Below are 17807 nucleotides of genomic sequence, written 5' to 3'. Positions count from 1 at the left end.
CGTGCAAGATGTAAAATATTTTTCATTTCGAACAAGTAAGAGACAAGAGCGTCAACGTCCCACATTGCGCCTTTACCCGGTTGCGGTTCCCGTTGCAGACCAGCGCAATGACAATTGTGCAAAGGGGCCAGTTTACAGTGGCCAATCGTGCGATAGTCTACAAAATGTATCACTTGTGCTAAAGCTGATTGGACCAGCAGGATGTGACAACAACGCCACGAGGGAGAAAAAGGTTCGGTCGCTGATCAAGAATTTCATGACTTCATTGCAAGAGGGGAAGAAAAAAAAACAAAAACAAACAAAAAAAAAAAAAAACAGGTTGAACGTCTGCACTACTTTGGACTTGCATGGATCGGTAGCACTTTCCCGACAGAAGGAGCCGGAAGAGCTAAGTGTCGGGACGTGGAGGGTCCGAAAGGATCCTGCCCGCTCTGGACCTTGTTCCAGTTGCGTGCGAGTCTTCAAGGGTGCTACGTGAACGTCTGTCGTGGAAGAATTTGATTTGTATTCTTTGCTAAGGGGATGCATTGCTTTAGATTTGACATGATCCGTTTGTACTTCGACATTCTGGACGCAAACTGTGGTTCCGACACACATGACAATTCCGTTGTGCCGCAAAAGTGACTTACACCCGAGCATTTAATCGGGAACGCCTCATCCAGCTTTATTTACGGGTCAAATTTTTCGCCATCCGTCAAATTTGTGAAGCGGCGCCCGCGGATCCAATGGAAGCGCGACTCCGCTGATGGAGGTGCCGTCGATACACGACGTGCGAGTGCGTAAATGTTCCCTTTGCCCTTGAGCAGTTAGCGGTGGGGGCGCTGTCACGTGGATGCACAACAGCGAACAATTGCACAAAAATGCAAAAAGAATCACAAGGGCAGTCTTTTTCTTTTTCTTTTTTTTTACAAGGAAAACGTTGGGCAAGTTAGTTCTTGTACGTTTCTTTCACAGCCGCAGATTTCACGCGATGGCTCCGCAATCACGTTTGATTCCTGCTGCGCTTCTGCACGCGCAGCCACGTCCTCCATCTCATCGTGTCTTATTATGGGATGCCGTCCACAAGGTGAGGCGAGACGTTCGCAAACTCGCACACGCAAAAGCAAAAGCGGCGAACCGGCAGCCTCCCGCGCAGCGCCCCGGAATAATCAGCATCAGGGCCGTCGACGCGGATCTCTCGCTCGACGCACGACGGCTCGACAAATGTGTCTACACGCAGTCCAAACGCTTCGAGCAGACAGCAGGATCGGCAGGATAGTGATGGCGTGAATAAACGTGCTCGTGTACCGCCGATCAAGCCATTTCTCTGCTGTTTTGCTCGGGTGGCGTTGACGTCTGTCCCGTGCGCAATTGACCTTTAACCCCGCGGGACGCACGCAGCAAATAAAGGCCGGGTGCAAAAATCTCAGCCGAGCAGGAGAAACTCTCACAGGAATCTCTTGATATTTTTCATTTGTCCTGTGATTGTGAGGCGCGTTTGGGGCGAGACCGATGAGTCCGTCAAAGTAGATGAGGACAAGAAAAGGAGCTCACGGTACGCGAACTGTACGTCGTCACATGGCACCTTCAGCAGTGATCGATTTAGCCCCTGGAATAATCTCTTACGCCTTGTGGATCGAGCAACGACAACAAAAATAAATGCATCGTGAAAGAATAGGAATAAAGTTGCATTTGATCAGATTGAAAGCAGTCCTTTGCCCTTTGAAATTAGAATTCGTCTCGTGCATTCAGGAGGTCCCGCCAAGTCTCTCGCACAGCCGCAGCCTTGTTCTGGCCACAACTGAGCCGCTCTTGTGTCCAACGTCCAACGGAACCGCATGTTCGCAATCCCTCCGCGACCACAGCGTCGATTTACAAGATACATTTTGGGACATCACCTGTCCAGCGACGCCTGCCAGCCATGTTCCAAGCCGCTTATCCTCACAAGGGTCGCGGCAGTGCCTGAGCCTCTCCCGGCTGACTATGAATACTCCTCAAGTGGTGCACATGCACACGAAACGTTTACCCCGCGTCGGCTATTTATTTATCCGAAGCTATTCCACAAAAACGTACTGCGGGCGCAGGTCAGCTTTTCCCACGTTGCGCCGTGGCGAGCGGCAATATTGTATCATTAGCCAGATTAGGAGGGGATTACTTTCAAGTACGCCATCCCGCTCGCGTCGCAGGCCGGGAGTCGCTTTTCCGCCGTCTTTCAACGGGACGGACGCGTGGCTGGCACGGAGCCGCGACCCCTGCCGGAGCTCAGTTTCCTTCCGGTGTGGATCTCCTCATGTCCTCTTTTTAAAAAGGGCCCGTGCCCAAGTCTGCGTCGCCGTCGGGGCCTTCTGAGACAAACAGCAAAATGTACGCGCTTGCTGACAGAGTGGCCGTTTTTGGTGAGATAGCGACGCGGGCTGTGCTCTTGAACAAAAGTATTTCAGCGAGATAACAGTTATATTTTAAAAAAAAAAAAAAAAAAAAAAGGGGTGCCTCTGTCATGCTGACGTGATGAAAATGATGAAGCAATTATTTTGCATCCAAGCTCCACCAAACAACAACAAAATCCTGCTTTAAGGCGACAGGAAAGCTCGAAGGGTTTCTTAAAGTGGCGGTTCACCTTCACAAAAGGGAAAACGTGAAAAAGGTTCAGGATGATGATGATGAAAGCTTTTTTTCTGCAGAGTAGAATCCTGTTAAAAAGGATTTGACAACTTGTCTGATGACAGCTGGGATTGGCTCCAGCACTCAGGTGACCCTCGTGAGGATAAGCAGCTGACAGAATGGTTAGATTGACTTCTCATTGAACTGCAAATGTTTGGCCACTTCTACTAGAGACTTTCATGACGACTGCGTGATTTTGCTCTTTGAAAGTCCTCTTGATGTGTTCAACGTCTTTTGACTTGGACGAGTGGACCGTCAGCATCCAAACAAACCAAAAAAAAACGTTTGCTTCTATGTCGGATCCACGACGCTGGACTTAAACAGTGAGGGAACTCAAAACTGCTGACCGGGTGCGCGACTGACCGACGGTCAAGCAGAGCAGCGAAGGCGCACGTGCCGTCCTGGACAATCAGTCCACAATATCGCCGACCAGGATTTCCAAATGAAAAGTCGCCGCTTGCGGCCTCACGTCGTGGCCTCCCGTACATCCAGCTGGATGTTAATGTGGGTGTGCGCCGCGTGACCGCATGGGAAAGACTCAAACGGAAAAACAATCTGCCGACCGATCAATGAAGGCGAGGCCACAACAAGGCTGCGCGGCTCGCCGCTGTTTGCCGAACGGCGAATCGCGTGAAGCCAAATAGCCAACGGGTAGATGCGGCCGACGGGTTGCGCTGAAAAGAACGCAATCGAAGAGGAAAGGATGAAGCACAGCAAACCGTCGGACGGGCCTCGGGCCGACGCGAACGTGTCCGTCTTGTGCTTATCCTTAGCCGTCATTTGAGCTTCAGCTTTGTGAACAAAGTGGGCTCCCAAAGAGCACGCAACCGAACAAAAGCGGACCCAATTGTCGCAGGGATGACCGCGTAGCTGCGACCGATGAAGAAAGGCACGCCGCGTGTTGTCGACTTCCCGAAGCGTCGCCGCGAGTTACGGCTCATCCCGGCGCCCGCGTGCCCGGCGGTCCGGTCGCCGCAGATTCGTCAGAACAGAAACTGCGGCTGTCACGAGCCAACGGTGCGGGGGCGGACTCAAATGCAGGACTCTCAGGCGGAGGCATAACGGTTTAATTTCGGAAACGGGTCGAGCCCAAAACAAGGCAGAGGTACAGATACGCTAGGCTAGGCGGGATCCAAAAGATCCGGCGTAAAACTTGTGCCAGACAAATATGTGCGTTCATCCGAGATGACACGCTGCGGCGACCCCGTAAGGGACAAGCCGGAAAAAAAAAAAAACTTACTAGGCAGGATCCAAAAGACCGAAAGCAAGGTTCGATGATTACGGGGCAAACTAGTGAACGTAACGGGACGCGATTAACCAAATGGCACAAGATCGCTGTGACGAGGATCTCGCAACACTATACTTACTCTCAGTGGCGGAGGATCCAACTGGCAGTGAACACAACACACTGACACAAGGCAACAAACTGGCAACGCCAGTGACAAAGCTCCAAACTTACATACGTGGTAGAAGAAGAAGGGTAGACACGGACAACAGCTGTGGCCTGGCCACGCCCCTCCTGGCCCTGGCCAAGCCTTGTTCACGGGCGAAGGGCATCGTCAGATTTTAGTTGCTGACGTTTTGAAGTGGACTGAAATCTTCAAGCACCAGACATTTACGTGTGCACTTGAGCGCATCTCTTCCAGCGCTATTTGACTCCGCGTGACCAATACGACGGCTTCAAGACGACCACCGATTACGACCTTGACTGACGACTTGGAACGAGCCGAAGCTGGAAAAGCCGTGCGCACAAATTGGCCCTCGGCCTGTAAATGAGCCCGTAGTGCAATGTCAAAAAAGCGAGTGTGCTAACTCAGAGCACAGGAGGAGGCTCACGGTACCAAACCCCAGCCGGGTTTGGGTGGTTTCGCGCACGTCCAAACGTGGAAAGCCGTCGACCGGCCCGTGCCGAGCGACTTTGGCGACGAGACAAATTCGCCGGCTTTGCGAACGACACTTCTCGTTCGCAAAGCGCTTTTGACGAGATCGACCGTAAATGTAAAAAAGAAATCTAACATAAGTCCGTATTTCAGAGAAAGACGAGCAGTGGGACTAAACGGCCGCAACCTGTGGAAATGCAGGAAAAGCGAAGATGCGCTCGTCAGCAGGAGATCGGCGCTCGTGTCGAAGGCGAGTGCGCGGTCGGGCGCTTCTGACTGCAAAGCTGACGTACTTTCGCTAAACTTCATTCGTACGTATCTTCGCGATAGTGCCATCTTCATGGGAATTATCGATAGCATTTTGCCATCTGAGATGAACGGGAAATAAAAATGGAGGCCGGAACGGAGTTTGTTCGGCCTCACGTAATATCTGGCGGGAAACTGCAAAACCGATGTTGGGATGTTGAAGGGGTCGACCGCAAAGAAGATGGCGAGAATCAAAGAACACCGGCCGAATTTCTCGATGTGGGTGACGCACCTTTTGGAGTGGACGACCCCCCCCCCCCCCCCCCCCGACTTTGGCCTGCAGCAATCGACTACATCACTGCAGACAGCCACACAAATGTACAAGGCGTCCCTTTTATTTCGGATCATCTGCTCCCCCCGCCCCCACATCCTTTTTCTATCTCCTCGGTCAAGGTTGTCGTTCTTGTGCTTTTTTTTTTTATTATTATTATTTCCATTCTCTTCTTTTTACTCTTCCCGTCCGGCAGATGGGGGGGGGGGGGGGTGGGGGGGAGAGAAGAAGAAGTTGCCATTTCTCCTCGGAGACGTTTTTCTTCCGGTCGCTCTATTTGTCTCGTTTTCTCCGTCTGGCTTTGTCGCTCTTGTTCACCGGACATTTTCCCCACGGCCCACGGCCCACTGGACTTACCGCTAAAACTGTAGAACGCAAGAAAGAAAGCCTCTCCTACATCCGAGAATGTGAAAGTTGGGAACGCCTTTCATCTTTTTATAACCCGTTGCAATATTGACTCAATGAATGTCAATTTCCGAAAACGCGGGTGGAGGTTTGAACACATTTCATCGATCATCAACTAAAAAACCAAAAACCACGAATGTTTGCTATCTCGGTGATAAGAAACATGACATTAGATTGTTCCGGTCAACAAGATCCCTTCGGGCCTGGCTCCGGGGGGAGGGGGGGGGGGCCCGGTGACCCGCGTCAGGGCGAGGGAAACCTGAACCCGGGATGTTTCCTCGTCATCGGAGTTTACGGAGCCGCACTTTGTCTGGTATTTATCGTGTTTAATTCACCAAATTCATTTTTGTGAGGGTGGTCGGATACAGGACGGTACTGCGAGCGAGTGGCTGACGACGTATCCCCCCCCCCCCCCCCCCAAGATACCGACTGCCGTAACCAGTCAGCGTCCAGTGATTTGTGGAACAAAATGCATTTGGTAGCTCTGAGAAACACTTGTGTTCAAGAAGCATATATGCACAAGAACTGATTGGATTAAAAACTCATGAATCGTGTTAGGAATGTGCTAATGACTATCAAGTACAGTACAAGCCTGGCATGAAAAGAACTGGTCTTACTTCATGTCTGGCCGGACTCTTACCTGCTCAGCAGTGTATTTAGAACTTCAAACAAACGACCCTGTATACTTCTGAGCTCACTTGATTCGTTTTAATTTTAGGATACTATAAACTGTGACTACGGCCACGCTACCCTGAGAACGCCCGATCTCGTCAGCTAAGCGGGTTTGGCCCCGGTTGGTACTTGGACGGGAGACCGCCTGGGAAGAGCAGGTGCCGGAAGCTTCTCATCCGGCGTAAAACTGGGCCAAAGGATCTGAGATGACACGCTCTGGCGACCCCTCACGGGACAAGCCGAAAGGAAAAAAGAAGATGCTATAAACTGTCCGAGCAAAGCGTGGTTTGGGGGAAGAGAATTGTGAGCCGGTTTTCACGTCACGGGTACGTTCTGCTGTATTTTGCCACATTTCACGGCATCACGGCCTTTTTCCCCCCCAATATCACCTGTTCCTATTCAACTGCATGACGACTTCAAATCCCTTCCGGGAAACCGAGAGGGACGCTGCGTTTTTTTAGCATTTCCCTCAATTTCTCAGTCAGCGCACGAACCTCAATTCAGACATCTGAAAGCGCAGCGGAGGAACGAAAGTGGACTCCTGTTCAATCGGGGTGCCGTTCGAGTGTTTCGTCAGCAGCCAACGGCTTCATCCCTCACTTCCGTCGCTCTCCGCCTGTCAATCATTTCTCTCTGCAGCGTCTCGATCTCGTGAAATCGCAACTTCTCGGTCGCGCTCCTCACCGGGGATCGTAAAAGCAAAGTGGGGGCCGGGGGGAGGGGGGCGTAAAGATGTCAAATGAGGAGTGCAAATCGTTTTGCGTTCACGAGGCAAGACTTGAACCTCGGAACGGAGCGGCGAGCCCCGACGGATGGACTTGACCCGTTACCTCTGCATAAAATGTAAAAAAAACGGAAGCACTTTCTCCTCCGGATTTTTTGACTTCGCTGTATTTTGACCTCCTTGGAGGCCATCTTTGCGTCCACTTTACGTGGGCCGTGAGGCGGGACCCAAAACTCAAACGGGAGGAACGCACGCAAGCGGCCGACACTCCAACCCGGAATCTGAGAACCGTCAAGCGGAAGTTCTGCCCTCCGTTTCAAAACAATCTCAGTGTTTTGCTCTCATCTCAGCACGTTCGTCACGATTGGCCTCCGCGGCACCGAGTCTGGCGCAAAGGAGCACGACGCGCTGACCTCATTCCCTCCGAAAACCAGAAGCCCCGTCGGTGACGTCGGAGGCCTCCCAGGTGTTCTTTGGGATGAAGGAACAAAAATATCCTCATTCATCTTGAAAGTCTCCCCGCAAGATGCTCCGGTGGGAAACTCTCGGGACTCCGGTTTTGTTGAATATTTCAAATGGCAAACAATTGAGCTGAATGCGCTTGGAAATAGAAACAAACACAGAGGCCAACTTTCTCTCGCTCAAACGACACCATGAACAAGGTGTCATACAAACAAGTCTCCGTGTCCCATTGATGAAACAAGTGCAAACATTCATCTTTGCAAAATAGCCACAAGCATGAATGATGATCACAACCTCGTTTTGCAAAAGAGTGAAGCCGATAAAATGCAAACAAGTGTATGAGCAGCAATTGATTATTGAAACTCAATCAATGTGTAAACAAGGCATTCCCCTCTCCCCCACCTCCCTTCGAAATAATAATAATAATAATAATAATAATAATAGAGATGCTCGCTGCGTGCGCGGAACGCTTTCCGTACCTGTTGGTCCGGTGTGGTCTGGTTCCGTTTTTCCCCGAGAGCCGACTTAGATCCTCATAGCCGCCCGGCTGTCCGCCACGAGAGGAGCGCTCTCATCCTCAATCGGGTCCGCTTTTCACGGCTTCCGGGGTTGGCCCGACCCGCTCAACTCGGCACCGTAAACATCCGACGGAACCGCGCAGGAATCTCCTGACGCGCTGAAAGTTTGACGCCTGTCTCCCGCCTCTTTGGGGAAATGAAATTAATTAAAACAAAAAAAAAATTAAAAAAGAAAAGCGAATTCGTTGTTTAGCCCGACGGCAAACATGGCCGAAAAATCCAAGTTGAAGACGCTCGTCCGCAATCCTCCGCTTGCGCGCTGGAAGGAGACCGAGACCAGACTGAGGCTCGGTGGCAGCGCCACATCGCCGACTGGCCGACTGGCCGACTGGTCTCCTGCGAGACCGACCGGCAGCTGCGCGTGACTGTCTGGCGTCGAGTCTCGGAGGGGGCGCAGCGCCCTTCGGCGGCCTGAACGGGAAACGCCCCCGCTTGAAATGTTCGCCAAGGAAACGACGCAGGAGTCAAAATGAGGGACGAATAATAATAAAAAGCACGGCCACATTTTTGCTCAGCATCACAGCACTCTAAACTAGTGTACTGTCCACATACAGTAGTGGCATCATTAAATATGAAGAAAACTTCAAAACGTTGTTTTTGCAACGACGCCGGCTGTCACGTGACCAACGCCTTGAAAACAGCTCGGCTGACTTTCTACGCATGACCCGTTAAATAAAAATGAATTGTGTCTTTGGACTTAAGTACATGTATATCATTTTTAATCCAAATATATGCCGTGATACATGTTAACAGCCTTAGCATGGAATACTTTCATCTCTGTGTTTGTTTTGTCACGGTAGCCTTCACCGTTTGTCCAAACCACGAGCGAGTGCTTAATTTTGCCAAATGCACAAGTAGGTTGCACACACTGTGTCAAGATTTATAGTATTTATCTACAGCGTTATACGACCCAAAATGAAATACAAAAAAAAAAAAAAAAAAAAACTCTTATGAAAGCAGACGAATAAGGGCAAGACATGTGACAGGACTCTTCAAACTCATTAACTGGCATCTTTCCCAGCGAACGTGGATTTTGGACTTGAGAATCCGTCAATGGCAGCGAAGCAAATCCTGGATGAGGCAGACGAAAGACTGCGGCTGTCTGTTCGTGACCAAACGCGCTCCTCGTCTTTTTGACGGCGTGCCACGGACGCGAAGTGCTCCCAACGTTTGGGCCCCTCCTACGCATGAGGCGTGACGTGCAGTATTTGGAGCACTTCACTTCCATGGCAAACAACCGTCGGAGGAAATTGCCGTCGTGTGCTTCCCTCCCGCACGCGAGAAACGCGCCCATTAGGTTCATTGTAGACTTTCTGTGTGGCCTGTAGGCGTGAATACGAATAATAATGCGTGACAACATCCTGCGGCGCACACAGTCGCAATCTGAGAGCTTGCTCCAGATCCTTCGTTGCGGAATCCTGACCTCTGGCCCCCGTCCAAACATATTCCAGGAGGTCCTGAGTTTAGGAGAGCACTGCGACCAATTGATGGTGCGCTGCGTCCGCCTCCCGCCCGGAGTTAGCCGCGACCCTCGTGAGGACCAGCGGCTCTGAAAATGGGTGCAATGTGAATGACACTTAGTGTGTTTTGAATGTCTGTCCAAATTTGTCAGAGGAGAACGTCGCTGTCATTTATCATTTACAGTAAAATATTCTATTTGGCTATTATTTGGAAAATAACCCTTAAACAGGAGTCAGAAAGATACGAGATACTCGTACGTACGAGCGACTTTCCTGAATGGATCTGCGGTCCCATTTTGTGGCATTGTAATATTCCGTTTCTACCGTACCGTGTTCATGTATGCGCACGCAGTTTATCGTGTCTGTTTTTCAATTATGTAATAGGACACCGAACATGCAAGCGCAGTAACGTGAAAAAAAAAAAAAAATCTTCTACCGTGCATGCTTTCAAGAGCGTACATTTTCTGTCGTTATTCTCGAGACAACAAGGGTGAAGTTGGACTCAATCAATCGGAGCGTGTGCGTGCCCAAAGAGAGGTGACGAGAATTAGTTGCACGTCTTGTGTATTCTGGCAGCGCCTGAGATAAAACTTTAAACCTTAGAACTTAGAACGTAAGCTAGGCAACCGCCCCCCCCCACCCGAGTAATTCCACTTCAAAGGAATTCTATGGCCATTTGGTGCTTTCAACATTTGCCCCCTCGTGGGTGACCAGTTGAGGTTATCACACGGGGTCCTGCTTCCAAATGTGCATTCTGTGGTTTATTGCACCCAAGGATTGAACGCCCATCGACTTCCTGCGAGGGGCCACGTGACATGGCGGGGTAGTAGAATTTTCTGAAGGAACGGGAGGAAAGCTTTTTGGGGCCGGTCTCGAGAAGGCAACAGACGATTCGGATTCGTCGCTTGCAGCTGTGACACCTCTTCAAAATAAAAACATGGGGGGGGGGGGGGTTTGCCGCCCGGACTCAAAGGGAAAAACGCGGCTGGCAGAGTCATTGATCCACATTGAGAGCGTGATCGTGTGTCTGCGTACTGCCCGTCAGGAGGTCCAACGTTGCGTTGAGCTCATCTGAGAGAGTTCAAATTCTTTCTGTCCTCCTCTCCTCCATCCTTCTGAGTGAACGGCTTTCTGTTTCAAGCCCCCCACCCCACGCTGGCAGAACGCTTGCAGCCGACACGCGGACCTCGAGATAAGAGACGCTGGCCTGGAAGAGGTCCTTGCTACTTGGAAGCTCTCGAAACAAAAGCAAAAATTCATCGGCGCTCCTTCGGGATGGGCGGCATTTGCACTCACTCGTGAACACGCTCCAGTCGGTGGCCTCCCCGCGACACACGGCGGGGTTGAGACGTGCCAGTCGCGGACCTTGGTGGATTTCTGGAAGGGAAAAGATAGAGCGGGCCCTCGGAGAGGAGCTTTGCGGACCACATGACCGCGTTCGTCGCGGATAAGCCAGCGAGACTGAGTGGAAATTTTCACGGGGGTCAGGCCGGCTTCGGTGGCAGAAGTCAACTGAAAGACGGGAACCGATTGGGGCAAAAAGAATCCCTCCGAACGTTCGTGCTCATCGCAGTCGTTCAGCTCGGTCAAATCATTTCAGAGATTTGGTTCGGAACATATTGGAAACGTTTGAAGAGGAGACGCACACGCGCTTCACGGTTCACCAACGTTCGCATCTGGGAGCTCGTCGTCGTCGGTGCCGCGCTATCCGTTCCGACGGCAGCTCGTCGGTTCTTGCTGCGCGGCGCTTGGTCTTTTGCCTCCCCCGTCGTGTGTGGCTAATCGTCGGGTAGGTGGGGACGGAAGGGACATTTGCGTACGAAGATGCGTGGACAGCACACGGCGCTCCGAGAAGTTGTGTCATGTATCTCCGTCTAAAATTCCTCAAATCCCAACCTAGAATATTTCAGCAGTCTACAGTCTGATCCAATTTGATCACGCCTTCGTGCATCTTTCAGGAGTGTAGAAGGACACCAGAATACCTTTTGGAGACACCGACAACCGCATTCAAATCCCCAACCTAAGATGTGCAAGGCAGACGTTCTTGAAGTGCACGTGCTGCCGTGCAGAAATTGGCCAAATTCAATCAACGGCGTATCCATTTTCAGACATCGTTAACGGAGCTCTCGAAACGGAAAGTTCTGGAGTCTTCAAAACGTTACGTTGCATCATTTCACATCACAGGCCGCGACTTAGTTGCCCTGGGCAACCAAGACTTTATTTGAGCCGAGCAGCTCTTGTCTTCCCCCTTTTTCCCTCAAACGGAGTCGTCTCATTTCCTTCAAAGTGAGCACGGAAGTCCGGCCTCGTCCCTCCCGCCTCGCATCTCTGCGTGAAAGCCCGCCGAGACTCGATCCAGACTCGCATTAGCGGCGGCGGCGGCGGCGCACTTACAGTAAGCGTCTTTAAATTTACATGACAAGGCATTTTAGACGCGCCTGTCAAATTCAAGCGTTGAATGTCTTTTACGTTGCGTTTGTCTTTCCATTCAAAATCTTTTTGGAGGTCAAATGTCTCCATTTGTGCAAGACTGACAGGTTGGGTTGTTTGTTTTGTCGTTAGGGTGAGTCTTCCGGGTCCTTTATCGACGCCTGCCGTCTCACTTGGAGGGAAAAAGTGACGACGACGACGCCGCGACTTCTCAGATGTCCTCGTCGGGAGGGGGTCACTTGTCGTATTCGCGCACGGCGACACCGACACCGGCCGCAAAGCTGAGAGCCGGCGGAAGGAGAGACGCCGCAATGAGACGCCAGCCGTTGCCGTGGCGTTGTAAAACATTCATGCTGAGAGAAGATCGAAGCTGCCAAGATTCTTTATGGGGGGTGGGTGGGGGGGGGGGGCGCGCATTTTATATAGTGGATGGGAAGGAAAAGTCTACACACCCCTGCTCAAATGCCAGCCAAATGTTTGATATGAAGAAAAAAAAAAAAACACGAGACCTTGATAAATCTTTTCATCTTTGTGCACGATTAATATTGGCCGTCACCTTTACAGAATTCAAAATAATCAGCACACGGTTGAGCCCCCCCCCCCCCCCAATACGATGTAGAAAAAAACGTGTTAACGTGTTTTGTTGGGGTCACTGCGATGGTTGGTGTCAAAATGTTTACATTTTGTGGACTTCACTTTTATTTTCTTAACAGTTGTACAATAACGTGGTACTGTGTTTTTGTGTTGTGACCGTTCAACTTTATTTAAAAACGTGTAAAAGAACGTTAGGAAGCGTATTTTGTGGTTTCAGCGTTTAATAGTAATTTATATCACATTACAATTTGCTGAAGTTGAAATAAATGACATGGAACATTCTTTGAAAATATCAGTGATAAAACTTCTTCTTCTTTTCCTTTCGGCTTGTCCCGTACGGGGTCGCCACAGCGTGTCATCTTTTGCCATCTTGGTCTTATCTCCTGCATCTTCCTCTCTCAACACCCCAACCGCCCTCATGTCTTCCCTCACCACATCCATAAACCTTCTCTTTGGTCTTCCTCTCTCTCGCTCTTTTGCCTGGGAGCTCCATCCTCAGCATCCTTCTACCAATATACTCACTCTCACGCCTCTGAACATGTCCAAACCATCGAAGTCTGCTCTCTCGAATCTTGTCTCCAAAACATCCAGCTTTGGCTGTCCCTCGAATGAGCTCATTTCTAATCCTATCCAACCTGGTCACTCCGAGCGAGAACCTCAACATCTTCATTTCTGCCACCTCCAGTTCAGCTTCCTGTCGTTTCTTCAGTGCCACCTCTCGTCTCTAATCCGTACATCATGGCCGGCCTCACCACTGTTTTTGTAAACTTTGCCCTTCATCCTAGCAGACACTCTTCTGTCACATAACACACCAGACACCTTCCGCCAGCTGTTCCAACCTGCTTGGACCCGTTTCTTCACTTCCTGACCACACTCTCCATTGCTCTGTATTGTTGAGCCCAAGTATTTGAAGTCGTCCACCCTCGCCATCTCTTCTCCCTGTAGCCTCACTCTTCCCCCTCCACTTTTCTCATTCACGCACATATATTCTGTTTTACTTCGGCTAATCTTCATTCCTCTCCTTTCCAGTGCATGTCTCCATCTTTCCAATTGTTCCTCTGCATGCTCCCTGCTTTCACTGCAGATCACAATATCATCTGCGAACATCATGGTCCAAGGGGATTCCAGTCTATCTTCTTCGTCTGTCAGCCTATCCATTACCACTGCAAACAGGAAGGGGCTCAGAGCTGATACCTGATGCAGTCCCACCTCCACCTTCAATTCCTCTGTCACACCTAAGGCACACCTCACCATTGTTCTGCTGCCATCATACATGTCCTGTACTATTTTAACATACTTCTCTGCCACACCAGACTTACGCATGCAGTACCACAGTTCCTCTCTTGGTACTCTGTCATAGGCTTTCTCTAGATCCACAAAGACACAATGTAGCTCCTTCTGACCTTCTCTGTACTTTTCCACGAGCATCCTCAAGGCAAATAATGCATCTGTGGTACTCTTTCTAGGCATGAAACTATACTGTTGCTCGCAGATACTTACTTCTGTCCTGAGTCTAGCCTCCACTACTCTTTCCCATAACTTCATTGTGTGGCTCATCAACTTTATTCCTCTATAGTTCCCACAGCTCTGAAGATCCCCTTTGTTCTTAAAAATGGGAACTAGAACACTTTTTCTCCATTCTTCAGGCATCTTTTCGCCCGCTAGTATTCTGTTGAATAAGTTGGTCAAAAACTCCACAGCCATCTCTCCAAATTGCTTCCATACCTCTACCGGTATGTCATCAGGACCAACTGCCTTTCCAGTTTTCATCCTTTGTAGTGCCTTTCTGACTTCCCCCTTAGTAATCATTTCCACTTCCTGGTCCTTCACTCTTGCCTCTTCAACTCTTCCTTCTCTCTCATTTTCTTCATTCATCAACTTGTCAAAGTATTCTTTCCATCTATTTAGCACACTACCGGCACCAGTCAACACATTTCCATCTCTATCCTTAATCACCCTGACCTGCTGCACATCCTTCCCATCTCTATCCCTCTGTCTGGCCAACCTGTAGAGATCCTTTTCTCCTTCTTTCGTGTCCAACCTGGTGTACATGTCTTCATATGCCTCTTGTTTAGCCTTTGCCACCTCTACCTTTGCCCTACGTCGCATCTCGATGTACTCCTTTCGCCTCTCCTCAGTCCTCTCAGTATCCCACTTCTTCTTCGCTAATCTCTTTCCTTGTATGACTCCCTGTATTTTGGGGTTCCACCACCAAGTCTCCTTCTCCCCTTTCCTACCAGATGACACACCAAGTACTCTCCTGCCTGTCTCTCTGATCACCTTGGCTGTCGTCGTCCAGTCTTCCGGGAGCTTCGGTTGTCCATCGAGAGCCTGTCTCACCTCTTTCCGGAAGGCCGCACGACATTCTTCCTTTCTCAGCTTCCACCACATGGTTCTCTGCTCTACCTTTGTCTTCTTAATCTTCCTACCCACCGCCAGAGTCATCCTACACACTACCATCCTATGCTGTCGAGCTACACTCTCCCCTACCACTACTTTACAGTCAGTAACCTCCTTCAGATTACATCGTCTGCACAAAATATAATCTACCTGCGTGGTTCTACCGCCGCTCTTGTAGGTCACTATGTGTTCCTCCCTCTTCTGGAAATAAGTGTTCACTACAGCCATCTCCATCCTTTTTGCAAAGTCCACCACCATCTGCCCTTCAAAGTTCCTTTCCTGGATGCCGTACTTACCCATCACTTCTTCATCGCCGCTGTTTCCTTTACCAATATGTCCATTACAATCTGCACCAATCACAACTCTCTCGCTGTCTGGGATGCTCAGAACTACTTCATCTAGTTCCTTCCAGAATTTCTCTTTCAACTCTAGGTCACATCCTACCTGTGGTGCATAGCCGCTAACCACATTATACATAACGCCCTCAATTTCAAATTTTAGTCTCATCACTCGATCTGATACTCTTTTCACCTCCAAGGCATTCTTAGCCAGCTCTTCCTTTAAAATAACCCCTACTCCATTTCTCTTCCCATCTACTCCGTGGTAGAATAATTTAAACCCTGCTCCCAAACTTCTAGCCTTACTACCTTTCCACCTGCTCTCTTGGATGCACAGAATATCAACCTTTCTCCTAATCATCATGTCAACCAACTCCTGAGCTTTTCCTGTCATAGTCCCAACATTCAAAGTCCCTACACTCAGTTGTAGGCTCTGTGCATTCCTCTTTTTCTTCTGACGCTGGATCCGGTTTCCTCCTCTTCTTTGTCTTCGACCCACAGTAGCTGAATTTCCACCGACGCCCTGCAGGTTAGCAGTGCCGGGGGCGGGCGTTGTTAACCCGGGCCACGACCGATCCGGTATGGGATTCTTTAGATGAACGCTCATATTTGTTTGGCACAGTTTTTACGCCGGATGCCCTTCCTGACGCAACCCTCTGCATTTATCCGGGCTTGGGACCGGCCTACAGATTGCACTGGTTTGTGCCCCCATAGGGCTGCATTATCAGTGATAAAACCAGGACTCTATTTTTTGCCACGGTTATACTGATGTGCCGGTGACCCGTGTCTTGGTAGCGTGAGTACTTCTTAGCCCGTACTGGGTCAGAACCTCGCCCCAAAGTGCCGGGTCAAATCCTCAACCCAATGGACCGAATATACGTAAGTTCCTTTTGGACGAGCGCTGGACGAGCCCTTTCAATCACTTTTAGGAGTGTGTGCGCGCAAGCCCCCCACCCGCCTGACAGAAAATGGAATCAGAGACGGGATGGCAACGTAATCTTGGATGAATTTGCCACTTGGATTCCCGTCATAGTGGTCCAAAGGCCCAAAGAGCTTTTCTTGACATTTCCGCAAGGGTTGGTTGGCTCATCCCCGAGAATCCCGACACGGGGGACGGATTCTTTTCAAAAGTCCACGTGGACACCGTCCGACCGATGCTTCAAGCGTCGCCAACTGGCAGCGCCCAGGGTTCATTTGCCAGATGGTCCCGCGGCACCTCGCCGGTACCGATGCGTGTCGGCCACTGAACGCGGTGCGGTCAGTCCGTGGGGCCGCGCTGCATTCATTCATTCTTTCTTTCCTTCTTTTTTTCTTATCCCTCCTTCCCCCGCCTGAATCTCCCTTTCCATGCTTGTTTTTCTCCACCCCCCTCAATGCCAACCGCAAATGAATAACGATAATCCACACGCAGCATCAGCAGCAGTTTGCAGGCATATTTATAGGCAGCGGGGGGGGGGGGGTTGTCACTTCCCACAAATCTCTCTTACTCCACTGACTTAGTGAGGCAAAAGACACCAGAGAGTCAAGATGGAAGGAAGGAAGGAAGGAAGGAAGGAAGGAATTGAGGGGACGGGATGGCATGAAAAGTCATCATCCAGCTGTGTGTGAGCGCCCTCTTCCGGTGAACGGTGCAATGGTGTCGTTTTCAGTCTCCCGAGACTGCTGTACTACTTTTTCTAATACTAGTAACTACTCCGCTGGGCCCTTCTGCATACCATATTTATGATATTAGTGAATGCTGCGTCGAGTGGTCTTCATTGCCTTTGTTTCATATGTGAAAAGTCATTATTTTACTCTCATGATCATGATTTTGTGTACGGACATTTGTCTTTTGAGGATAGAACATTACTGACCCAGTTCAAGTACACGCAGTGTGTCATGAAATACAAACTAACTCAGGGACCTAAGTCAGTGGGATGGTTGATCATGTTTAGAATACAAAATGAAGCTATATTATTTTTAGACAGAGCCGTCGAATGAATACCATTTTGTGCAACTGTTGGGTTACCTGATTACACGTATGTTGTATGTCATGTACGTACAACACATTGGACAATAAATGACTTGGTCCGCCTCCCATCGGCATGAAAACCACTCAGTTGTACCCCTAAACTTTGTCCGCGAGGTGGCGCTGTGCACTCACACGTTCAGTTGCGTTGACGCAGCCTCTCCGGCAGATTCGTCCCGAGATTCGACGCGTCCGGCGTTTCCCAGCCTTTCCTGAACCGAGGCATGGGAACATCTCACGGCACCTCATCCAACTAAACGAGCGAGAGTAAAATCATGCGGATCACCAATTGACTACTGTGAAAAACAGGAAGGGCATCCGGCGTAAAAATTGTGCCAAACGTACATATGCGTTCATCTGAGATGACACGCTGTGGCGACCCCGAAAGGGACAAACTGAAAGAAACACACACATTTCATTGGAGAATAAATTCTCTTTGATGGGCGTAACATTTCAAGTTGCCTTTTTCGTAAAAAGACAAATAATTCAACTGTTTCTCACGTTCATTGGGGGGAAAAAAACAGTACAATGAAAATATTCCACGGGGTGCGTGTACAAGTGACGTCACGACGGTAAAAATACAAAATTGTGAAAACGGCTGACAAGTGCGCGCGAGCTAAACACGTGACGTCATGTTTA

General features: G+C 49.9%; 1 protein-coding gene across 4 annotated transcripts in view; it reads right to left on the bottom strand.

The window, feature by feature from the left end:
* The window catches only part of LOC133515309 (chemokine-like protein TAFA-2), a 54607-nt gene extending 37181 nt beyond the window's left edge, over positions 1 to 17426 (bottom strand). The window contains exons 1-2 of one of the 4 annotated variants that reach the window (XM_061847752.1): positions 17304 to 17410; positions 7840 to 8064 (exon numbers count right to left, since the gene is read on the bottom strand). The gene's annotated coding sequence lies outside the window, so the exon portion shown is untranslated. Of the gene's footprint in view, positions 1 to 7839; positions 8866 to 17303 lie in introns of those variants that run through there. The other 3 variants (XM_061847763.1, XM_061847772.1, XM_061800394.1) reach the window with 3 other exon arrangements.
* Between the last annotated feature and the right edge of the window lie 381 nt (positions 17427 to 17807).

The sequence above is a fragment of the Syngnathoides biaculeatus genome, chromosome 2 (assembly GCF_019802595.1).
Source record: "Syngnathoides biaculeatus isolate LvHL_M chromosome 2, ASM1980259v1, whole genome shotgun sequence".
In the NCBI taxonomy this organism is placed as follows: domain Eukaryota; kingdom Metazoa; phylum Chordata; class Actinopteri; order Syngnathiformes; family Syngnathidae; genus Syngnathoides; species Syngnathoides biaculeatus.
Note: the sequence above shows the minus strand (reverse complement) of the source record. Positions and strands in the feature narration are given on the sequence as shown.